This window comes from Salarias fasciatus, chromosome 11 (assembly GCF_902148845.1).
Source record: "Salarias fasciatus chromosome 11, fSalaFa1.1, whole genome shotgun sequence".
Classification (NCBI taxonomy): Eukaryota; Metazoa; Chordata; class Actinopteri; order Blenniiformes; family Blenniidae; genus Salarias; species Salarias fasciatus.
In genome coordinates, this window is record NC_043755.1 from 11,439,441 (window position 1) to 11,466,369 (window position 26,929).

At 42.2% G+C, this 26,929-nt stretch overlaps 1 pseudogene; it reads right to left on the reverse strand.

The window, feature by feature from the left end:
- Positions 1-118: 118 nt before the first annotated feature.
- On the reverse strand, positions 119-26,795 carry LOC115396478 (sialic acid-binding Ig-like lectin 10; annotated as a pseudogene).
- Between the last annotated feature and the right edge of the window lie 134 nt (positions 26,796-26,929).

Here is a 26,929-nt window from a genome sequence, read left to right on the forward strand (position 1 = left end):
TTGCCGGCGTATGAACGACGTCGCTGCAACGGGGAAGCATACTGAGGCCTTAATAAGACGGAGCTGTGTTCTCACCATGTCTGAAAGTTTCATGATCAGACCTCAAGACACTAAGGGCTCAATTTTGACGGCGCAGCTCGGAGTGGCGAAGGGTCCTGCAGGATGCGCAGTGGTAATTTCTACAGGCGCAACACAAGGAAGGACAATATTGGTATTTTTGTTGACCGGTCAGCTTTACGTGCAGAGCCTATAGAGAAGAGATGGAGCTCTAAGTTGCGGGGCCGTCTATTCCTGTAACGTCATTTGAAAAGTCCTGAGTGTTGAAGACATCATAATCAAATTATATTTCCTCTGAGTAGGTGTATGCACCTGATTGGAAAACCAGTGAGAAAATGTGACTCTATATTTGATTATGAGCATAGTGTGCATCAAAATAGTGCCAACAACAGCATGCAATATGCCAAGTGTGTCGAGTAAATCATAATTAGGGTCCTTTTGTTTTTGCAAATAATCCATTTTATTTCAGGAAAATAGGATGCCATAGTGTTTATAATGCGGAAACAGGATGCTATGACCTTGATCAGAAACACAGTGAGAAATGTGTCCCATTTATGGAGAAAAACAAACAAACCAAAAAAGTGAAGCTTTAAATGTTGAAATCTATCTTTCTGTTCCACCATAATCTAGAGCGTTTACATTTCTATGTACATCACTGAGGGCCCTATGAAGTGAATGTATAACACAGGTGACAGTATTTTACATTAGCTTGAAGTAAAATGAAGAACAAGGTTGCTCCCTGCATGAAAAACAAAACCTCTGATTTGACTTGAACTAATTTTAGGGCCTTTTAAAATATATATATATATATATATATATATATATATATATATATATATATATATATATATATATATATATATATAGGGTTGTCCTCAGATAGTCGACGATTCGATGATTCGTTCGAAGGGGCCTGATTCGACTACCAATCACGCAGTCGAAGCATCGAAAAAATGTGGTTATTAAACGAGGACCATTCCATCACAGCTGTATGGGGGTGCTGAATGACTGATTTTACATAGAATTGCTTGTTTTTTCCAAATAAACATGATATAAAGCCTATTTGATATACATGTTAGCTTATCAAATACACTGTGGAAAATTTACTTAACTTGTACTTTTATTCAATACTCTATCTATTTACTGTTTGTGAATGAACCACCGTGGTGAGTGGCACAATCCGATTTTGCACAGAGCTCTGTCACAGAGCAGCAGCTCGGTGTTGATTTGGTTTAACTTTAAAAGGCTCAAAATGTCAGGAAAAAACAGAACTTCAGACCAAGTCAAAGATGATCCAAAAAAGTCAAATGCAGATTTTGTCTTTTCATATCACTTCACAACAACATGGCTTCCCACCTTAAACTGGTAAGTAGCCAGATAATTGGGCTAATAAAAGACGGTTCTGTTACTCAATTCTCATTTTTAATGCTGATGCTTTTATTTCGTTTAATTGTAATATTTTAGGTTATTATTATATTATTATTTTTATTTATCTAAAAGGCTAATTCTATTTAATTTAGTGTTTGTTTTTGCATGGATGTTGCGCTGCGAAACGGACCGACACAGTGCAATTAAGCCTACTGCATTTAATTTGAGCAGATAATGTGAGAAATTGTTTAGCCAAAAAATGTGAGCTTATCTGCAGAGATTTTAGATATAAATAAATGACATGCTTTAGTCGTTTGTTAGAAGTGGGTTTGGTTCTGGTCATTTGAACTATACTTCATTTGTTTGATGTTGAGAGTCACCGACACTTTGTTCCAGTCTGTGTTTCAGTGTGTAGGGAAAAAAATAAGTGTTGTTTTACCTGGCTGCACTGCTTTTTTTTATTTATTTATTTTTTTATTTAATTTTTTTATTATTCTTAGTGCAATCAGGGCTGGCTGTAGGCATAGGCGCCCCGACGCTCCGTGTACCTTGTGAGCACCGCTCTGCACTGTGCTGCGCTGCTCCGACGCCCTGTGGAGGCATGCTCCGCTCCGCCAAACAAGATGATAGATTCGACTATCAGTCGACTATTGGCAGAATCGGACGAATCAGATTCGACTATGGAAATTCTTAGTCGGGGACACCTCTGTATATATATATATATACACACACACACACACACACACACACACACACACACACACATATATATATATATATATATATATATATATATATATATATATATATATATATATATACACACACACACACACACACATATATATATATATATATATATATATATATATATATATATATATGTAATAGTAAGAGAGTATTCAGTGGTTGAGTGAGAGTTCAATACTTGAATGTCTGCCTGCAGGCAAAAGACTCATATAGGGTGTTTACATAATGGCATTTCTTCCATCAATATATATATATCATACTAATATATTACTGACACCACTGCTATCGAGTTAGACTATTAGTGAGCTTCAGAGTCACATCACAGGTTCATCAAATGTCTATGAAAAGCGCAACCAGCTGGTGAGTCGCAAGCATCACTTTATATCTCCCAGACATCTATCCAGTGAGGTCACAGCATCAGCCCCTTGGGTGAGGCAATGCTCAGATTTCCCAAAGACTTTTTTCAATTTAATTATAGCTTATAGTAAGACAGTGTTCAGTGGTTGAGTGAGCGTTCAATACTTTAATGTCTGCCTGCAGGCAAAAGACTCCTGCAGGGTGTTTAGTCTACATAATGGCATTTCTTCCATTGATATATCCTTCCATCCATCTTCCACCTCTAATTTGGGACCGGGTTTACAAGGGGCAGCAGTCTCAGCAGAGATGCCCAGACTTCTATGTCCTCAGACACTTCCTCCAGCTCTTCCTGGAGGATCTCAAGGCGTTCCCAGACCAGCCGAGAGACATTGTCTCTCCAGTGTGTCCTAGGTCTTCCCTGGCGCCTCGTCCCGGTGGAACATGCCTGGAACACCTCCCCAAGGAGGCGTCCAGAAGGCGTCCTAAACAGGTACCCAAGCTACTGCAGCTGGCTCTTCTCGATGTGAAGGAGTAGCGGCTCTTCTCCGAGTCCCTCCCTGGTGACTGAGCTCCTCACTCTATCTCTAAGGGAGCACCCAGCCACCCTACACAGGAAGATCATTTCAGCTGTTTGTATTCAGGATCTTCTCCAAGTCCACAAAACACATGTGAACTGGTTGTGTGAACTCCCACAAACCATCGAACACCCTATGAATGGTATAGGGTAATGGTTTGCCCTTGGTCACTTCAGGGAGTGACGACCCTGCCCGACATGAGTCCCGGGCTCAGCTGGCTCCGGCTGACAGTACCTGGCTAGGGCCCCGTGCCAGGGATACAGTGAAGTCAGTGGCAGCAGGCTGACTGATACTGAGGAGGGTGCTTGACAGCTTATGTCATCAACGGTCGACTCAGAAGTGGCACTCGGATGAGCGTACTGAAAGGTCAACGGGTGGCACAACTGGCCAGTGAGCAGCAACTGTGGGGCAGCCTGTACACTCTCCAGATCTGTTACACTGCAGTGTACCGCTGGTCCATGGTGTCCAAGTCCAGAGAGGCTCGACGATGGGGGCACGACGTTGCGGGTCTACAGCTACTGTGCAAGGCGAGGAGGGGAGGAAGCAAAAACACCTCTCCACCACACCTGTCCTCATCGATAAATCAATGGACTGCCGGAGGGTATAGAGCAGTGATGTGCGGTCAGAGGAGGCAGGGGGAGGCTGGGCCTCCCCTGCCATCATGGAAAGAAAAAAAAAGTAAAGTAAATTCTAAATAAAGTTAAAAAAAAAAAACAAAAAAAAAAAGGTACATCAATTCAGATCACGGTTCCAGAGGGAGTCATGATTAGAAGTGAAAGACCAAAAAAAAAAAGCCCAACCCGCGAACATACATAGCATGACATAAGACAATTGCTTCAGTTCAGTTGATCAGCGGTCGCAGCTACATCATCAGCGCAACACGTCATCACCACTGGTCGTCAGCAGAAAAGTGTGGTGGAGACGTTGAGAGTGGGGAGGGAATGTGTGTGGCGTGTATGTGGCATTTCAGTTCATCAGTCCATGAACGTGTGTGTGGTTTGGCCCGCCTCCCCTTTGCGCTCCAACTCAGACGGTAGTTGCCGGGACGGCCTTGAACGAAGCAGTCTAAAGGTGATTTGAGTTGCAGCTGGCAGTGAGAGAAAGGAAAGACAGATAAGCAATCATTCTGTCCTTGAATCTTCAGGGGATGTTTAGACTTCCAGGGGAGCCTGACACAATCAGAAGGTATCTTGTTTTGGTGTAGAAGGAGCCATTTGACCTTCCTTTCCTTGGTTCTCCACTTTTCAGACAGAAGCTGGGTTAAACTTGCGTCTCAATCGTCCATAACCCACATTGTCCACCTTTCGAAAGAGTTCGCACAAACAGTCAGCCTCAGCTTTTGCCCGTTGATTTGAAAAGACCGTCATCCCTTGGACGTCTTTTATGGTGACGGTCCTAATCCTCCAGAGGATCAGGCCGCAGCACAAGCCAATCAGCAGCAGGCTGATCATCATAAAATCCGAAAATGAACACAATCTAAATGTACTTGACGGACAGGGGAGCCAGGCATGTGACACCCCTCCACTTCCCCCGGGCGTCGATCACATACCCAGCATGCCGAGTCCCGTCCGGACAGGCAGGATCCCCCGCTCCTGTGCTCTTTGTTGAAAAAATCGTGTCAATTGCGTCGAGAGACCAGCTGATCAATTCCATGGTTGATATTTGGTTTATTTGAAAAACCAAGTCAAGTGATTCCTCCAGTGAAACAGATGAGACAGAGTGCAGCAAGCAGAGACAATAGGGAGGGAGAAGCAAACAGGGAGCGATAGAAAAAGAGTCCGCCCAAGAGCCAGCAAAGAAAGTGTTTATTTTCACTCTGAACACGGACATTTTTGAATGGGTTCCAGTGAGACTTGGGCTCTTTTTGAAACCAACATTGTCGCCCCCTGCTGGAATTTCCTCGGAATTACAGCTTTTCTGCACTTCCCCATTATCTTCCCTTTTTACCAGCAGAGGTTGGCGCTTGGCTCAGGTTGATCATAACCAACAAATACAGGGATGAAGACCTATGGTGAATTTACATGGGGGCCTATTGCAATGAACGGACTGATTGTATATTTTCTCTTTGTGCAGGGGTGGGAAAAGCCCTAAAAAGAGCAAATTTGTTTGGCCCATTGCAGCAACCATATGCACAGGACACACACATAAAAAAGAAAAAAGTATTTTGGGGGTGCACTGTCTCAATGGATAGGTGGTTATGAATGTAAAACTATGACATTTATTACTTATCACATGGCTTGTATTATATTTGAAGAAACTCCTACTCTTTTTTCAATGTATGTTCAATGTATGTCTGTGTGTGTTGGACGACATCATTTCAACAGATTTTCAGCAATAAGAATAATTATAAAATAGGAGACGGGGTAAGAATGAATGAATAAGTTTAACCCCCACCCTTCAGACATGTTCAGTTGGATACATGTGTTGGGGAGAGTGTGTGAAGGTGAGCATGAAGGTGTGCGCTGGTGTGTGTGTTTTTTTTCTATTACTTTCTCTACTTTCGCTACTAGTTGTAGTAATAGTAGAAGCTTTATTTCAAACATGCAAAAAACAAAAGTAAACAAAGAAAAAAGAAAGGTAGAACATCCAATTATGGAGAAGAAACAATACAATATGTGCCCGTTTCATTTACAAAAGGCAGTAGGAAGGAAATTAATACTTATTTAAGCCGACCTCTTCGCATGTTTATCATTACCTTAATTTACAAAACAATATATCTTTATAATTAACATCAGTTTCAGTGTATTTTTGAACCCAAACGTCAACAGTTCAAGTGCATCCATCACTCATAAACACCCTTCCTGTCATCACAAAACCCTGTACCTCACCAGAATCAACTCTTTATATGTCGTTTTGACATGTTTGACAACTGTTGAGTTTGTACACATAATTTATTGGACAATTTCATGTCACAAATTGGATGCATTTACATGGGACTTTAAGTCCCTCTTTAATTCCGAATAAAATTTCTGCTTTAAAATGATCATGTAAACACCTGAAATCTTTATGTGGAATTAAGTTAAATTCCAAACAAATCGGCAGGGTTATTCTCATTCAAGAGTGGAATTATTATGTGTAAATTCGACATGGAAAGCTTCTATTCCTCCTTAACTTTATTCCAACCATTCTGTGCATGCTCATTCACTCACGATGAAGCCAAATTGGAGGATGGCGGCCTGCAGCAAGCCTTCAACTCATCCAGAGATTATTTAACTTAATGGGAAATTTCAAAGAAATGGATATCATGAAAAGAGAGGATGGGCAGGCACATGACAATGTGGACATTTTTAAAGCCGTGGCATCAAAGTTAATTGAGAAAGAAAGAGAACCATCGCCTGCACCGAGGTCTGTTTACCCCCAGTGTTATAGCGGCTTTAATCCTATTTTCCCCATGTAAACACAAAGCTAATAATTATAATTGTGATTAATAAATATAATTCTGAATGACTTAATTCTAAATAGATTAATTCCAAATTAAAAACTCCATGTAACGATGTCCAGTGTAACACAAACTTTTCAAGATGGTGCAGAATTTATGCTTTTTAAACTGTATTTCTCTCCCTGGATTGTAACAGTTTTCTCTTTCAGATATGCGTGAATGTAATGTGTGAATTTGGACATGTCTGAAATGAATTTAAAAAAAGAGAAGAAGCCTACACTCCATTAATCATCTCGTCCACACTTTGTTGACTGTTTGGAATCTGAACTCGCCTCCAATTTGACAGATTTTAGCCCACCAAACACAGAAAATCAAAAAATGGTCATAAGTTTATTAACCATCCAATCCACCATCATTTTTTTTTTTAAAAAAAGCAAAATTAAACGGTTTTCGGATCTCATCCTGAATCTCATTCCTTCGCACTGGAGTACACCGCCTCCATCTCAGTTTCTTCCTCCTCTGGAAGGCAGCGTCTCGCCTCCGCTCCTCTCTCCTGTTAATATAAAGAAAGCGATGAGATTCAAACAGCTGATAGCAGGTGAACAAAACTTCCAGGTCACAGCCAGCGCTCTCAACATGTTTCATCAGTGTTTTTACTGTATCTAGTAACTTAAATTAAGTAAGTTAAATATATTTTTCTCGACAGCAACATCAAAGCAGTTTGACTGGAAGTATAGCATTAAGTTCAACCGTCATCTAAAGCAGCCGTGATGTATTACCAGCCTTCAACAAATACTTCCTCAGATTCCTGTGGGCACATTGGTAGTTTATCTGAATATATTAAGCAAATGTTTTTTTGTCCTTTCAAAAAAAGTAACAATGTAAATTACTTTGATCAGTAACTTGCCCAACACTGGTCACAGCTAAGAAATTCCCATAATGACACTGTTTTTCTTCAGTCTGAAATTTCAAGTGAAATAAGAGTAAAACTGTGACATCTTTATAGTTTCCCTTTACTATGAAACAACTAAAGAGGAATCCTGATTATTTAAAAAAAAGAAACATTTTATTGAATGTTAGAATGTACAGTTTTTGAAATTCACACATCACAGCCCACTTGAGCTTATCTTGATGTTTCTAAATGATTATTGCATAAATTAATTTTCAGTTTTGATGCTGATTTATCGTGCTCCATTCCATTCTTCATTTGCCATGAATTCATCAGCTGTTAGATAGTTATGTCTCTAATATACAGTGTTGCTGTCAATACAATTACTTTAAAGAAACCCTGTGTCTACCCTGTGTTCCTCTTCAGCACCACCTGTTTTCTGTCTGTTCCTGCGCCATGTGTGTATCTGTCTGCCTCACCACACGTTTCCACTTTCCATTCTAACCAGTCCCCTTCAGAAGGTTATCACTTCCGGTGTCAACCTCGGTTCAGTTCTTTTTTTTCTTGCAGTTCACATACAACTTGAAGATTATGGGACGAGCCTATATGGCATCATGAAGCTCCTTCTGCTGGACGCCTTGTGACCATGCTGGTCGGAGGGGGTCATCCCTATGTTCCCCGGGTCCTATATTCCCCTCTATCAATACCGGGGAACGTCGGACCCTCTTTCTAAAGAAGGGTCCTATGTTCCCCGCTGTGTCATAGCGCACTCGGATGTAGGTTTTTGTTGTTGTTTCTTTTTGGCGAGAGCGCAGATTTGCATTTGCACCAACCTAGTTGATGTTAACAACAGTGAAATATAATAAAATATTTAATAAAAATTTAATAAAAATTTAAATCAAAAATTTCGAGGAGTCTGTGCCTTCAGAGTGGGCAGAGCGGACGTATAATGAAACTTTTCCAAATCACAGCTAAACGTGTTTTTATTCTGGTGTAAACTATCTATCCAATCTGTGGACAAAAATAATTATTTAAGATATTTAGTGATTTAAATAAGCAGCTTGTGTTTGTCACACTGTGACAACAGGGCAACATGGCAGGGAGCATAGCACCCTTATTTAGAAAAAGGGTTCTATGTTCCCCGGTCCCATACAAAGCGGGGAACATAGGACCCTTTTGGAGAAAAGCGGGGAACATAGGACCCTTATGTGGAAAAAGGTTCCTATGTTCCCTGGTCCATACAAAGCGGGGAACATAGGACCCGGGGAACATACCGTAAAACACCAAATAATGGCCGGGGCGTTTATTTGTTTCAATCATGAACAGACCCAGGCGTTTATTTGGGACCAGGCTTTTATTTGGGACAGGCGTTTAAATCACAGAAACCCTGCTTGGCAAAAATATACCATGAATACCAGTAAGAGACTAAAGGAACATAAAATGCATACTGGTATATAAGGTTAGTATTACAAGGACAAATTATGAAGAATAATGGCCAAATTCTGGATATACTTCAGCAACAAGTCAAATAAACATGGCACATATCAGCAAATGTCCATTAAAAACAAAACAAAAAATAATAACAACAGCAACCTGAGTGTGGTAAATCAACAAAGCAACTGGCAGAACAGCCTGCTGTCAGACCAAGTCCATATCATCCTCTCAAACCTCCTCCTGATCACCCTCGTCACTTTCTGCGCCCTCCTCTTCCTCCTCATCATCATCCTCAACTACCAGTTCATTGTTGAACTCTTCCTCCTCATCTTCCTCCTGCTGCTCGGCCTCTTCGCCTTCCTCCTCCTGTTCTCCTCTGCCCTGAGCCAGCATCTCTCTCCCTGCTGCGCATGGCTCTCCGTCTTTGAAACAGTGAATCAGGTGGTCCTCACTGCCGTCAGCCGCCACTGTCAGGCCACACACCTTTAAGCACAACACCGGTATTCCACAAATTAATATATTACACCCCACAGACTAATAATAAAAATATCTCAATCTCTCTCTCACACAGAAACTCTCTCTCTGTCTCTGTCTCTCTCTCTGTCTCTCTCTCTCTCTCTCTCACACACACACACACACCTTGAAGGATTTTTTCACCATCTCCGTATCCAACTCCTCCCAAGCTTTAAGCACCCAGGTGACCAGTAAGTGCCGAGCTGGGGCTCTCAGGTTTCCTCCAGCGGTGTAGGTCTTATCCACATCACCGGCCATCCAGGTGTCGTAGGATTCATGCAGACTGGTTTTGAATGGCTGATTCCAAACAACGTCGGGTGCCTGGATATATTTTGTGCATCCTCCCGGTATCACAGCTGTAGTGATGTTGTAGCCCTGCTGGAGCTCCCTTTTAGTGGCCTGGCTGATGTGGCATCGGTACGAATCCCAGACGAGGAGACGTGGGCCAAAGTTGAATTTCCCCACAACTTTCCGCAGCCAGTCTGCAGTCAGGTCGTCGTTCATCCAGCCGTTTTAAGAGGAAGCTATCACCACTCCACTGATGTTTTGCATTGCCTTAACTTCCCTGATGCCTCCTTTGAAAACCACGTAGGGCTTCAGCTTCGTCCCGTCCGCTTTCGCGGCCAGCACCACGGTCAAGTGACTCTTCTCGTGGCCGGTACACTGCGCATGCCTCGCGTCTCCACAGTAGTTGACCCGACCATGTCAAACCATACCGCAGTTTCATCCATTGCTATGATGCCTTTCTCCGGTATCTTCATTGTTTCAATCATCCGCAATGAAAATCGTACAAACTTCACCAGCTTCTCGGTGAATTCTTTGGCGTCTTTCTGAGCTATAGTTGTGCGTCTTCTGCAAGTGAAGTTGTTGTGGTGAAGGAAACGGTCCAGCCATCCAGCACTAGCAGAAAACCTCTCGTCACTGCTGTCGCTCACGGTGGTGAAAATCTCTTTAGCCTTCGCCCTGATCATTTTTCGGGTCACTCTCTCATGGCGTAAACGTTTACCAATGACCCATTCCCGCATGTTTACCTCCAGCTCCTCACTAGCTTTCTTTCTTCCGCCACCACGCAGCCTGGCCCTTTTGCTATCCACCTCAGAAAGACACTGGAGCGCAGTTTTATTTTTTCGCCACTCCCTCACTCTTTTGGGGTCAACAGAGAAGTGTCTTGCTGCTGCTTCTCCCGAGTTTTGTTCAGCATAGTTGACGACAGCCAGTTTGAATTTGAGGTCATATTTTTTATTTCTACACTGAACCGGAGCCTTGTTGGTTGATCATTGGCAATGACATGTGACTAGCGCCCTCTACCGGTTAATTAGACCAGGCTTTTATTTGAGACAGGCGATTATTTGTTAAAATGCATTGCTGCACCCGGCAATTAAATGGAACCCGGCGGTTAATTGGGAGCCGGCTGTTATTTGGTGTTTTACGGTAGGTACATAGCAGCGCATTCGCCCTCCAAAGGCGGCAACAGGCGCTACCCCATTTTCTCCTTTACCTGCAGCGGCTTGACGCTGCTTCAGGTGAGAGATTTATTCGTAACCTCCTAGCAGGCAGTGAGGTTGATGAATCTATTGATATTCTTGTTGAGTGAAGGGGGAGAGTGAGGCCGCTGTGACGCGGTCAGTGTTAGCTTCGCCACGTGGAGGCGCCACTCGTGCGCCCCTCACCTGGCTTGAGAATAGAAGTAGCGATTCTGGATGGGTTGATAACATGGCTGATGGTGTTTCTGCTGTTGTGAAGCTGCGTTTGGATTTTCTCTGACTATAAGGCCCCGCTGTTGCCGTTAGCTGCATGGTGGCTGTTAGCTTACTGCCGCTAGTGATGGCCACTGAGGTGTGTTTTCTATTAACTGATTATTGTTGCTGGTCCTGCCTGCCCACTGTCCAGAGGGAGCTGTGCGCGTGGCCACCCCCTCTCCTGAACATAGCCCCAGCGGGAATATTTATGAGCTTGGTAGTTTGGCATCTGCTGTGCAGGTGGGTGAGGGTGAGGTGGGTTGGTGAGGGTGGCACTGGCACCACTATGAAGGGCGCAAAGGGGAACATTCAGTGCTTTCAGCACCGCCTTCTGGAGGTAATCTGGGATTCGTGGAACCGTAGCTCCATCTGTAACTTTCATTTTATCTCCTTATGATTCTCTGGATAACCAAACATTTTCAGTCAATTTCAGTCAGCTTCTGGGTTCACCCTCAGTCTGTGATCTACTAAATCTACTTTCTGTGTGCTGTGTTCATATTGGGATTGTTGTTTTCTGCAGAACTGCAGTTCCTCAGACCTTTGAAACACACCTCTTTTTTTTTTTTCAAATAGCATTATTTGCAAATAATATTATTCCCCTGATCATTTAGCATATGATGATTTGTTAAACAAGAACCTGTTCAGTCATTCATCAAAATCTCAAACTTGTAACATTTCTGCAAAAAAATATTTTTTTCATGATGGACAAATTAACAGAAATTACCAGTGGATCGTTGCTGTTGATCACTAGTTCAATGGTCTCATCCACATTTGCAGAAGTCTTCTTTTTTCTTCTGCAAAAAATAGTTTAAATTTCCATATGCATAAAACCACTGCTTACAAATAAAACATCATTTGTGGAATTTGAGGGTTTACCTGTAACACTTTATTAATGAGAATGAAATGATTGCTGAAATGAGAACCCCTTTCAAAATGGCAAAGATGACTTCATAGGATACAGCTTCCAGTTGGAACGGATCTGCAATCAGGGGATTGAATCCATGTTAGTTAATGTGCATAACATGCAATAACCTGCTTTCTGATCACACAGTGAAGAGATACAGCACTGCACTGGCTCTCATACTGAGCTTTAAAGTAGAAGTGCTGAGGCTCAGAACACTTACCTTCTTTTCCGGACAGCTTCTTCTCAACAGGGAGGGTTTTTTTTAGTTCCCCATTTTCATTTCCGCTGATACATTCAACAGTTGCGTTCCCCTCGGTTTTTAGAGAGAGGGTGACAGTACTGTTGACTGTGTGGTTTGACACGGTCGTCATGATGGAGTACTCTGTGTGGCTGTTCAACATCGGCCATTTGATGGTGGGTAAAGGAAAGCCTTCACTGATACACACACAGGTCAGAACATCTGATCGAAGCTCACATCCGGAGCTCTTATGGATGTCTGTAAACACAGCGGCAGGAAGTTTTAATCAGCTGATGAATACAAATGTCACATTCACTCGTCTTTAGTTGTGTTGACTTACATGTCACGGTCACATTGGCATATTCAGTGGCTGCTGAGTCCAGATATACCGCTGTACAGACGTACTGTCCAGAATCCTCTGCAGTCACGTTGGGAATGACAAGTGAGGCTGATCCAGAGTCAGTTTGCAGGGTTGTGTTGCAACTAAGTTTGGTCCAAATAATAAGAGACGGAGGGAAACTGTCTGCACTGCAGGTCAGGTTCAGAACGTCTCCATCATTGAGTGCTGTGCTGCCTGCCATCTGGGGATTTCTTCTGTCTGTGGAGCAGAATTTACTGATTAAGTCAGCCCAAAGAGAAAAACTTAAAAAAAAGCCAATGATAAAGTACACAATTTCACTGTAGATACAACCATCCATTCATCCACCTTCTCAACCTGCTTCACCTGGTTGATCATTATAGCATTATTAGTGCCTTTTGACCTTCCCTGGATGTTTGGACGACGATGGCGAAAAACCTGGCTGTACCTGATTCTGAGATTACTCTAATCATGCAAAGCATGTAACGAAGTATTCTAGGAAATGGCCTTTGGCCTTTTGCCCAACGTTAGAAGCAGCTCCCACGTCCCTGACAAGGAAATAAAAGCTACATGTAGCTTCTAGTTGTTAATATACGAGGGTGTACCCAAAAAAAACCGGAATTTGATTATAACTTTTTATTTATGACATTTCAAAATAAAACACCACCGTCGCCTTCAAAATAATCCCCATCTGCATTCATGCAGCGCTCCAGCCGTGTCTCCCACTTCACCAATGCGTCGTCAGACCCGCGCGTAAAAGTGCCATTTTTTGCCGGCTGCGATTTTTCTGTCACCTCCTCCACATCTGCAAACCGCTGTCCCTTCAGCTCTTTCTTCAACTTGGGGAACAAGAAAAAGTCACTCGAGGCTACATCTGGCGAATCAGGCGGATGGGAGAGGAGATTCATCTTATTCTTCACCAGAAACTGCGTGACGCGCACCGCCGTGTCCGCTGGCGCACTGTCGTGGTGGATCAACCGGGCTCCACTCCGCCACTCCGCGGGCCGCTTCCTCCTCACGGAGCCATCTGAGGACTTCCATGTAGTAGTCCTGGTTTACAGTCTGACCTGGAGGGACAAACTTGCTGTGGACGATACCCTGGACAGCGGAAAAGCAGCTCAGCATTGTTTTTACGGCTGAGCGCACCTGACGCGCGGACATCTGGCCCTTTTTAAACCACCCGAACCACTCATGGACCTGATTCTTCGCCAGAGCATCATCCTTGTAGGCTTGCTGCAACAAGGTGAGTGTTTCTGCTGCTGTTTTTTCCCAGCAGAAAGCAGAATTTAATGTTTACGCGCTGCTCTGTCTTCCCCGTCAATGTCGCCATTTTGGAAAAAATCGCAGACTGCCTCTGCACTCTGTTGCTATAAATAGCTCCTGACAGGCGTCAGTGTACAGGCCTCAGTATACTTCCCCGTCGCCGCTACGTCGTTCCTACGACGTAGACGTCGTAGCCCTACGACGGGCTACGTCGGGCTACGTCGGGGCTTGACGTGCGCCTCCCGAAATTTGTGACTTCGCGTCGTTTCGACGCGTGGTGACGTGAACGTCGAGGGCTGTGATTGGTCCGCTTTCGCGTTGTTTATAGAATAAAGTAGAACTCACCCGGAAAACTTTTCTGATCCGAACAGTGCTTCGGGAGAAATTGAGATCCAAAATTGAGCGGCGCACATCCCTATACTGTTAGCAGTGTTAGCACTGTTAGCAGACGGGGCTACGTGTATAGCCGCTCCGAAAACGGCTTTAATCGTCCAAAAGCTCATTAGTTTCACCAATATTTCATCACGGTCTGCTCAGCCTCTCATCCACCACAGCCCGGTGTCACCAGATATGTCATATATGCAGATATATGTTCGGTAAATGCACGCGTGTCTAGATACGTACGTCTAGAAATCTTTGTCTATAGATCTATGTCTAGGTAAAGCCGGGGGAGTATACTCCCCCGTCGCCGCCACGGCGTTCCTACGCCGACAACCCTACGCCGCTACTGAACATATCTTGCTCCTGCGTCAAGGGAACGCCCTCCTCTGCCAAGCCGCTAGCAGTCACAACAACAATGCGGCTTCCGTAGCTCCGGCTTTACCTAGACATAGATCTATAGACAAAGATTTCTAGACGTACGTATCTAGACACGCGTGCATTTACCGAACATATATCTGCATATATGACATATCTGGTGACACCGGGCTGTGGTGGATGAGAGGCTGAGCAGACCGTGATGAAATATTGGTGAAACTAATGAGCTTTTGGACGATTAAAGCCGTTTTCGGAGCGGCTATACACGTAGCCCCGTCTGCTAACAGTGCTAACACTGCTAACAGTATAGGGATGTGCGCCGCTCAATTTTGGATCTCAATTTCTCCCGAAGCACTGTTCGGATCAGAAAAGTTTTCCGGGTGAGTTCTACTTTATTCTATAAACAACGCGAAAGCGGACCAATCACAGCCCTCGACGTTCACGTCACCACGCGTCGAAACGACGCGAAGTCACAAATTTCGGGAGGCGCACGTCAAGCCCCGACGTAGCCCGACGTAGCCCGTCGTAGGGCTTGTCGGTACCCGATCCGTACCGGAAACCTGATTTGTACTGCGCATGTGTGGAAAGTGCGTCACTTCCGGTACTCGTAATTCAATGCATTTTACGGCATTTTTAACCCCAAAAACAAAACAAACCAACAAAGAAACTACACGATCCGTACTGCGCAAGTTCACATTTGCTCCACCTTAAAAAAAAAAAAACTTTATTTAAATTTTCGTTCAATTTCAGTAACCACTAACCAGATGGCGATGTGACAGGCTAGCTCAGCAGGAGGCATCAGGGCTAATGCCGAGGCATTCGCCGGAGTTCTTGCCCAGCGCGGTGAGACATTTTGGGCCAGTCCTCACCGCCACCCGGTCAAAGTCATGGTTCTCTGACTTTTCAGTGTCACGGGGGTATGCTCTGGAGGTGTGTGGCCGCCCATGGTACATCCTCCCCTGTCACAGAGTGCGCCCCCACCCGGTCAAAAATCATGGTTCTCAGACTTTTTTTTCAAAGTGTCAATGGGGGATGCCAGGGAAAATGAAAACAAGATTTTGACCAGGTGGTGGCGCTCTCCAAGGCCTGGGGCATGTTAGGTAGTGTCTGTATGTTATCTACCTGTGCATCAATACATGCAGAATGTTGAGTCAAAGTTGTAATTTTCTCAGGAAATGACACTGGATTGATTGCAAAAATAAAAGGGGATTTATTAACGTACAAAACATGAAAAGAAATAAACAATGGATGCTGAAATCTGAGGAACTGGTGCCATGGCGCTGAGGAAAGAAACCAAGCAGCATGGAAGGAGCCAGCCCACAGCCTTATGCAGGTTTACACAATCACACAATTCAGATTAACTTTATTGTCCTAAAAGAAATGTCTTGGACAAAGTGCCACATCAGATCACATCACTGCAATTTCAACAACAGCAGTTCATTCCATTTAAATGATTTATCAATAAAAATGCCTAAATACTTAAAGAACAGACCTGTTTAATTGAAAAAATCATTTATTGCTACCAGTTCATGCATACAATCACATTTAGGATCGAATATCATCTCTTTTGTTTTCCTTGTATTCAAAGTAAGATGACGGTTATCACACCAAGCCTTAAAGGTTTTGATTTCATTGTGGTACATTGATGGGCACTCACTGACACGTAAAAGACTTAAAATTGCAATATCATCTGAAAATGAAGTTATTAGATTGAGTGCTTCTATAATCATGTGTACAAAGTAAAAAGAAGAGAAATAACAGCTCCTTGAGGAACCCCAGTACTGTAGTTCTTAACTGTAGAAAGAACGCCGTTCACATTCACCTGTTGTGACCTATCAGTCAACAAAGAAAATAGTCATTTAATTATTAAGGGATTAACTTCTCATATCAAAAGTTTTTGTACCAGCAGATGGGGACAAACTGTGTGAAATGGGATTAATAACAGATATAAAATAAAATTTAAAAAATAAAATAAAAATACCCCAGACTGCACAACTGACTGATTTTAGCACATTTGGCTGCAGAAGTGACTGCAGTAGCCTGGGTTCCTCTCCTCTGAATAGAAGGCTAGCACTTCTCCTCTTTTCCCTCTGCCAACATATCCTGTAGAAAAAACAGAACAGAAGAATGGCCTCTGAGCGCTATTTTCTTCAGTGAGATTTTCAGTATCTGTAATGACACAAATATAAGATTATACAGTTAGCATACCTCGTGGCATTTCTTTGTATTGCTCTCCACATTCTTGGCAGATCTCGATGGTGTACATTCTCCAGTACTCCTTTCTGTAATTTTCAGAGAATCTGCTCCATGTGCAAACACCTGTGGAAAGGGAAAAAACAAAACAAAAACAAAAACACATACATGCAGCTAGTGAAAAATATGTGACAACAGAAAAAAGTAACTGTATTTATAATTGTATTATTTAATGAAGTACTTACTGTGAAGCCACTTAAAGTGCGCTCGCCTCCTGAAATGTTCAGTAGACACAAGGTCTCTCAAAGTGGAGCACACCAGAGCCAGTCTGCAGATTGCGGCGTCACCTTCACTGAGGACAACTTCTTGAAATATGTCCACTAGGACACATGTTGGCAACTGTAAAATGTAGATGAGCCGACGATGATGATACAAAATTTGTACATTAAGTTCCAGAAATGTACACACTGAAAATGCGAAATGTACTGAATTGTGTGTTTCACAACAATTACTTCACTCACTACACAATAATGCTGCTTTCTGCCCTGATGGAGCTGCCTGTGACTGTACTTACTAATTCAGTTACTTCCAGTTATGTGTTTCAAGAAAAAGGAAAATTAAAAACATTACCTCCAACAAGAAGCACCTGTCAGCCTCAGCCTTTAAAGGAAAACATGAACATCACATTACAAGGACACCATCCATCCAAAACTATATAGCAACAAATAGTTCCACCATCAACATTGTGTGGTTACATTTCTACAAATGGTTACCTCATTGTTGTCCTCTTCCACCTGTTCCGCTGGACTTGGCAAAGGCTTGGAAGAGGTTGCCTTCGGCACCCTGAAGACAGGCTGGAGAGTTCCCTGGAGGAGAAGGGATGCTTCCTCTGTCCAGAAGGCAAATCGATGCCCATGCCTATAAAAAGTAATATCATTGTGAATGCACTCCACTTGTATACTACCTCTCTGTTCAGACCGTCCAGTCACAGGGTGATCGATACAGATGACTACAGTGAGCAACGTTCACTTGCAACTGTGACTATGATGCCAGCAGGGCTAGCTTGTCTTTAGCACCAACCATACCCTTCTGTGCAGAATCTCTCCATCAGCTGGATGCACCACCACAGCCGAAGTGCTGGCATTTCCCACTAAAGAAGAATACAATATAACCTCAATCAAAAATTGGACATTGGAATTGGTATTTTGGTGGTACACTCTGAAACAGCTTACCTCTGTGAATGTCAGCGGAGACGAGGTGCAGATGCAGAGAGCGTACTGTAAAATAAAAATAAACCTTTAACAAGTTCAGACATTATATTCAAGCAAGGGCAAAAAAAAAAAAAGCTCACCATCAGCATGAAGATGCCACAGCAATTTCCAGAGGACTGATGAGGAAACAACTAAAAAAAGAAAGGCGTCCTTAATGAAGACAGCCCACATAAACTTGCATTTTATTTTACATTAATATGTACCTGATGTGCTTGCAAAATTTTAGATTGAAAGCATACCTCGAGGTCTCTTCCCATTTTTTCGGTCCAGGATCCGGGGTCAATGAAGGCCGCTACCGATCTGGCATTGTAGATAATACATATAAGACAAAAATCTAATGTGTGCACGAAAAAACAAGGCGCCTAAGAACAAGACTCACTGCTGATCTTTTAGCCTGAGAACGAGGCTCATTGCTGATCTTTTAGCCTGAGAACGAGGCTCATTGCTGATCTTTTAGCCTGAGAACGAGGCTCTCTGATGTTCTTTTAGGACAATCTAGCCAAAGAACCCACTTGGCCATTGAACAAGGCCAGAACAATTTTTCTTTTTTTTAGTGTCAACCTAAACACGACTCGGTAGAGATCATCTCCAAACCCATCAGGGCGAAGTGAGTCCAGAAAGAGTATCTGTCTCTCAGCTACCAATATAGCCTGTAATAGACAGTTGTTGTTGTCGTTATCATCCATGAAAACACATCACATCAATCTCGGTTATTTTCTATCAGATAAAGAAACAGGGTTAGAAAGACCAAGTGCACTCACACAGAGCAGATAGTGGTCAGTTCCACCCGCCTGCCTGCTCCAAGCTGGAAACAGCAGGATGTCTTTGGACCTAAAGTCATCCTACAGGTATTGGCAGAAATAAGTACACATGCATATACACAGGAGCACAAACAAAAAGAAACATACAGGCAAGCAGCGCAGCAGGTCGACTTGTTGATCCTTCCAGGTGGCCACAGCATAGAGGTCAGCAATGTGAACATCTTTTCCCTAAAGATAACACAGTTAAAGATAATCAATAGACATCCACCATTATGGTTAAAAGTTAGAAAAAGGTGTACTGGTACTATAGATCACATGTCTTTTTGCAGCTTCCCCCACAATCTTCAGACAAGCATTCCCAATCTGAAATAAATAGAAAAAAGCAATAGAATATGGTTTAAAATGGCATTTTCAGAATCCTGTATTACAACATGTTTTCTTTGAAATGCATTAGACTACACAACAAGACACACTCACAGTGGATTCCATGCATTGCGCCAAACCCAGGCTCCAGAAGTCCTCCCGAGTGAGGCAGGTATTGCCCTCCTTCACTAAGAGCTCCCCTGGAGGACGGTTTTGGTCCAAGACATACTCCAGCTAAGTGAAAAGAGTATTTCATGTCATTATACTTGCGTTAGTTGTGAAATAAAATGAAGACACAGATGAAAAGTGTCACTACAAAGTTAATTACAAAGTTCTCATCCCTTAGCAGTTCTAAAACTATCATTAACTTTGTCCTATTAAGGTTTAACATGACCACAAAGAAAGATACTTTACCAGACTGGACTGAAGAGGGTCCAAGTCTTTGTGCCACTTTGCTCCACGACTGGCATAAAGATGATCCATCTCCCATTCAGAAGTCACATATGCGTGGTCCAGGGGAAACTTCCTCTCCGTTGATGGATCTGATAAAATGCATATATGTGACATGACTTACAAACCTGTATCCATCTTTTTTAATACAACTTGATATTTCATTCTAAATATTTATTTGTTCTAATCATCTTACTCTTTGATCGGTGGTAGTTCCTCAGCCTGGACATGTTGACCCTCTGGCAAGTTGATCCCTTCACAATAGTGGCCACCCCCTTCGGTGTGATGCTGGCCACAGTGTATGGTCCTTGGTGCTGGTTTGATAATGTGTCCCCTGTGCGTCTCCGTTTTGGATCTCCTGACAGAAGAACCTCATCACCTGCCTGAATGAAGCACTCTCTTATGCGTTTCCGTTTCCGTGTTCCAAAGGCCTTCTTCTGACTGTCTTGAGCCCTCTCAATGTTGCGACAAACCTAATAAAAAATTACATGATAAGAAAAGACAGAGAAAGGCAAAATAATTAACTATGTTGCCAAACAAGACAAAGGGAATGTGGTTCTCCAGCTTCTTCCATTAGAGAAACCAAACCAAACCTCCCTTCAATTGTATGTACCGTTTCATTGAGAAATGTCATCTCCTGAACTCTGGTGTCAATGTCCTCTTCGGGGTTGGCAACCACAAAGTCATCTTTCATGGGGCAGGCATTCATCACAGCAGGAAGACGCGGATGTCGGTGGAAGAGAAGGAAGTATGGAGTGTGGCGGGTGGAGCGCTGATCACAGAGATACTCTCCATTAATTAATTTCTTGTCAATAACCATTTTTAAAACTTATTTTGAAATAGATTCTTAAAAACTGTGCACTGAGAAGCATCTTACAACTAATACAAAATGTCATATATAAAATGTGAAAGCAAGAACAACCTGCTTTGAAGTGTTGATGCCGTACACCACAGCAGGGAGGTGGACGTCCCAGTCATCATGGTTCTGGTTGACGTACTTTCTCAGAGTACGTTTGATATTCTGGTTGGTCCTTTCATCCTTTTAATTGGATTGTATTGTGAAACAGAAATAATCGGGACCAATATCAATGGCATTGCTCAAGGGCAGATATCCAAATACTTACCTGTCCATTGGTCTGGGGGTGGTAGGCACTGGAGACAGCATGTTTAATGTTGAGGGTGGTGAAAATGCTGTCATTCAGCTGCAGTGACATGAGCAGACGCAGCTTAAATACAGCATATCATATCGATGTATGAAAAAAAGAGAGCAAAACTTTACCTTGTTCACAAACTCCTTTCCTTGGTCAGTTATGATTTTCCTGACCATGCCAAACGTGTACAGCTTGGAGATCATGATTGCAGAGACCTCAGCTGCAGTCTTGGACTTCAGAGGTTCTGCAATTACCCACTTGGTGTACAAGTCAGTCATGGTCAGGATATACTGGTTCCCTCGACCTGTTGCCGGGAGCGGTCCAATTAAATCCATCCCTAGCACCTCCCAAGGTTCTTTAACCTGCAGATCAGAGAATTTATCAAATACAAATTTAAAGCTAGCGCCCCCAACTGCAGCACACAAACTCGTTAATAGCATGACAATTAAAATTAGTCAAGAGGTTTTAAGATGTACCTTGATGGGATGTAAAGCTGGTGCTATGGTCTTAATTGGGTCATTCATCTGGCAGCGATGACAACATCTGACCTAAAATACAAATGAAGATGTATTTTAAGCAATATGTCCAGGATACTGAAAAAAACAGTTGTCGTGAACTGAAAAGAACAGTGAAACAGAAAAAGAAAACTAGTGTGTAAGTAAACGCACTCATGCATAATTATAAATAAATGTTCAGATTAAGGCTGAACCCTAGCAGGCCTTACCCATTCATTGGTGTCCTTGATCATGGTTGGCCAGTAGTAGCCAGCAACAACCCTGTTTCGGGTACTTCTGGCACCATTATGATTCCCAGTACCAGGGTTGTTGTGGCACTCCATTAGCACAGCCTTCTTCTCCTCCTCTGAAAACACGACCAGGCGCATATACTGCATGCTGGGGCCAGTATAGAAGAGTCTGTTGTCTGTTATAGGATGAAAATGATAAAGGTAAGAGTGTTGCTGCCCGAAGTACCATGAAATATGCATATGTTATAGAGATTAGACAAGCAGAGGAGTTTAAAGATGAACTAATATGGTACAATTAACTACATGTGGACAAAAAACAATATGCAACTTGATGATGATGTTTTATGACTAGTGAGGTGCTGCTATTTTGTTCTGCAAGGACTGACAACACTGACTAGTGATTAAGTGTAAAAGTCCCAGAAGAGAACAAGACAAAAATCACAGAACAGAACACCAAAGCAGTCAGCAAGGACCACACTTAAAAAAAAATAAGCAGTATCAGTGGAAAAGAAAACAGTTTGAGTATCCATGGTAAGAAATACAGCTTGCAAACAAGGACAGAAGCTATTTTCAAGTCTACCACAATGCATAAAAAAGATTAAGAGCCACAAAATGAGCCATAATAACCGACAAGTTACGCTTCTACTCAGTAGTATTCAGTTCCATTGGTGGATTTTTTTTTTCATTACCATTTGGTTGATTAAAACAGGGATATGTTGAGCATTAATGGCTGATCTATCAAATTATACAAACTAAATCTCACATTTAAAGAAAATGTTTATTCATAGGCTCCTATTACAAAAACTAGAATTTTCTGTCAATTACTTAATGACATAGTGAGGATAACGCGGTGAGAATGGATGGATGGATAGCAGTACGAACCTTTAGTAGTGAAACTGGGTGCCATCCTCCTCACTCTACGGCGATCTGCTTCTGTCGGAGGAAGCACTCCGTTCAGGAGAAAAGTTTGTAGCTGCATGCACAGTGTAGCATCCATGCTGAAGCTGCTGTGTAAAAGAGTCGAAGTACACGCCAAAAAGAACGATTGTACTGTTAAAGCTGTGTCGTGTCGAAGAGTCGAAGCTGAAGAGTCGAAGCTGTCGCAAAAAGAACGATTTGCCGAGCTGTCGCAAAAATGGCGGGTGGCGGAAGTGACGCACTTTCCGCACATGCGCAGTACAAATCAGGTTTCCGGTACGGATCGGGTACCCACAGGGCTACGACGTCTACGTCGTAGGAACGACGTAGCGGCGACGGGGAAGTATACTGAGGCCTTAACTCTCGGAGCTCAAATTTCTCACAGATGTGCATGAGGCTTACCTGCAGCACATCTGACGGCCAGAAGTCGGAACTCATTATTATTATTGTTTTCTGACCAAATTCCGGTTTTTTTTGGGTACCCCCTCGTAGCTAGTGATTTTTTTTTTAAAGTAATGCACTAATTAAACATAATTTATAAATATAGCTGTGTGTGCAGTAAGTATATATGTGACTCTTTATAGATTTCTAGATGAGATAAATAAGGAACCTGCCAAATTTGTAGATCAAAGTAATGACAAGAGTTCCTGTTTCTTGCATTAAGTGATGAGTGATTTGCCCAAAAGTGATGCTTTTATAACATGCTGCCACTTGAGGGCGCCATTCTCTTCATCTTTCATAATCTGCCTTGATCCTAAACTGGTATGCTATATGCAGTATATATTTAAAGAAAAGGGAATCAGAGGCTTCTCAGACTGACTGGAATGCCCTTTAAGAACTTAAAACAGTAACATAAAAATAAGAATAATCAAAAAATGTAAAGTACTCACATTTCACTGTCACATTTATTTCTTTTGTGAGGGTCTGGTCGAGATGCTCTGCGTTGCAAATGTATTGTCCAGAATCTCCTGCTGTCACATCAGAAATGATGAGGGAGTTCTTATCGCCGTCTTCCTGCTGAGAGGTTTCTGTCTCATTCAGAAGTTCAGCTGAAGTGTCGTTCTGCACAACAGTTTCTGTTCCATTTTGCAGGAAAAGGTCAGAAAGTTTAATCCATGTGATCCGTGATGGAGGGAAACTGTCAATGCTGCAAGTTAAATTCAGTGTCTCATGCTCCTTCACAGTTGTCTCTCCAGTGATTTTGAGATCCTTCACATCTGTGAGAGAAAGTTTAACCAGACTTTCATTCAAGGCCGTTCACAATATCATCAAGTAAACATCTTCGGTCAGAGGTTACTCACAGGAAACATTCAAAGTCACAGTCTCCTCTGTGGTTCTGTCATCTGTGAGCCAGACCGTACAGGTTATATTGGTACCGTGGTGTTCAGCGGAGGGGTTGAAGGTCAGAGTTGAACTGTATCTGTTTGCGATGGCATTCAGGCGGTCAGTCAGAGTGGTGATGTTTCCTGAGATGCTCCCTCCTGCTCCGCTCCAGGTCCAGAGGAACTCAGGAGCAGATCCAGAGCAGAGACCAGGAGCGGTGCAGGTCAGCGTGGCCTCTCGTCCTTCTGTCAGTGGAGGAATCTCCACGGTGGGCTTCTGACTGAGACCTGAAGGAAACACATTGTTGAAATGAAATGAAGTCTGAGCATCAAAGAGCATTTTGGCACAGAGAGTTCAACAATTGTCAGAATTATTTCATGTAATGTAAAATCTGTTGATCTAGAATGTAGTGGACGTGGATGTTATTGCACAAGACTGAATTTTTAGGATTCATTTGTGTTTGCTGGAGTTTTCATACCTTTAACAGAGATCAGTACTTTTCGAAGGAATTGATATCTATCAGAGTCCCTGGTCCCAATGACTCTGAACTGATAAGCTCCAGAATCAGACTCCTTCAGGTCATTGATCACGATGCTGCAGTTTCTCTGCGTCACATCAGGCTCCAAAAGTGACACTCGACCTCTGAACCCAGGCTGACCTTTTCGGTTGTTATTGTTAGTGTGGAATATTATGTCTACGTCCCCACATCTGTCTTTAGTCTCCTGACATTGGTACCAAACTGCATGTCTGGCAGTAAAGCCTGCAGTGAAAGAACATGGTATCACCACACAGAGTCCGGCTTCTGCTGTTAATTCTTCAGGGAGAGCGATACAGAAACTTCTATCACAGGTTTGCTGTAGTCCCACAGATGTACCTGTTAATGAAAAACAGACATATAGATGACTTTAACTACTCATCTAATAAGGGATCATGTATAAGATTCTATATCTTTTCTAAGACTCTTGCAGGTGTTTGAGTTTTTGCAACAACAAAAAAATTCCAAGTTTTGCACATTTCTTAAACCGAGCTAAGAAACTGGAAACCAGCAGTGGAAGAAACATTTCAAATGTTTTGGTACATTCATGAGGCAAAATATTCTGCTGTTGAGACTGCTGGGATTTCTGCATGAATTGGTCACAAAACAATGTCATCTCAACAAAAGTGCATTCTTTTCTTGAATAATTACTCAGTTTTATATTTTCATGTCTTCATTGAACACAGCTCATAAAAGTTCACAATACAAGGTGGAAGTATGAAGTATGTGAATCAGTAAATGTAATACTTCTCTCAGAGCTTATCAGTAAAGACTCAACCAACAAATAGTTTTATTTATGTGACAGTATTAGAGATATTGGTTAGAGCTACCCTGCAGTGTAAAACGAACACTGTATAATAGTATTCTATTCTCAACAAGCGTTGCTTGACATGAACCAGGGTTCACACTAAAGAGCTTCTTCTGTGATTAATGTGCTGTAGAGTATTACAGAAGTAACAGTTAAAGCTGGTAAGACAAACTGTCTATATATGGACACAGTTCAACACTGTTGCTGCTCTGCCAAGGAGTGGTTCTCCTGTGAAGATGACAGTGTAGCACATAATGCTTAATGAGGGGAAGAAAAACCAGAGAATATCAGCTAAAGACTGACAGAAGTCATTAACACATGATCATATCTTTTTGGGCAAATCTATGTAAAACATTAAACCAGAATAACTCATGTGAGCATGTTACAGAGGAATTCACAGAGATGAAACAAGCGGACAATCCAAAGCACAGACGCAAATCAACATAACAGAACAAAATATGCCTTGTAGAGTGGATCAGAGTCCTGAGCTCAGTCCTGTTGAGAATGGATGAATTTAAAAGAGCGATAAAGAGACATCCCATGAATATTGCTGAACTGAAATAGTTTTGTTAAAAGCAGTGATCCAGATTTCCTCATGACTATTGTGCGAGTCAGATCTGCAGCTTCAGAAAATTGTTTAGTTGTTGTTGTTCATTTCTGCCAAAGCAGAGTGGACCAGTAATTCAATCCAAAGGTTTACCTGCTGTTTCCCACACTGGCTGTGAACATTTACATGTCAAGTTCAATAAAAAATTTGTTCAATATGATTTTTTTCTGACAGCATGTATTTGTTTAGCCACACATAATCATTAACATTCGAAGCTAAAAAAGGCTAAGTTTGATTTGAGTTTGATTGAAGTTTGATTTACATTTGATTGCAAAACAATCACTATTCAAATGGTTGCATTAATCTGCATTTCCGTAGTCAGCAGATACATTCTTTTAGAGCTGTACTTCACCTACATCAGTTTAAAAAATTTTCATTGGCTTAGAATTTTGTCTGTGCTTTAATTCTTGATGTTTAATTAAAGCATATGGCTTCTACTGACCATCCAGTCACATGCTTAAAAACAAACTAATGCTTCCGGTAGCTTCTGAGTACAGTACTTTTTACATTTGCTGTTTTTAACAAGACTACTATTACTTGTAAATTTGTTCTGTTATAGCAATGTAACATTTTCCTTCTCTGAAGAAAACGAAACATTTTAAACTATGATGAGCTTCCATACAGATGCTCGCAAGAAAAACGTGACTGAAATTCAGTGGTTAAACAAAGAAGTGAATGCTCACCAGTGTTGGCAGTGCTGTCTCTGGCACAGAGAAGCAGAGTTGCCCAGATGAGGAAAAACATCCTGCTTTTGTGCCCTGAAGCTCCACAGACCAAACTGTAGTACAAAATACCAACAAACACGTAGAAATTCAATCAAGGGAAAGTCAACTCTTGACAAAACACATACAAGATGTTGCATGTTGCTATTCCATCGTTGCACATGAGGACCGTCTCACAACAATCTCTAATCCTTTATGTCTGTCAACAGGTCACTTCAGTTATATGTTTCTAAGCAAAAAAACATCTGTGATAATAAGATATCTTTAAATATGTTGTTTAGAGCTTTGTAAAGATGATCAAGCTTATTATTTACCCTTTGCTGTCAAGCCGTTCCTTCTCTCAGCTCTTCACAGTGATCAGTGGTGAGTTTCCACTGTGGAGTCGCTGTTTCTCTCCTCCTTTTTGTTATTTTCGTTCTTTTGGTGCAACGTTTGAGGAAGTTGAGAGACATTAACCACAAACTCATGCAAAAAATATCAAATGCATTTTTTTACTTGATAA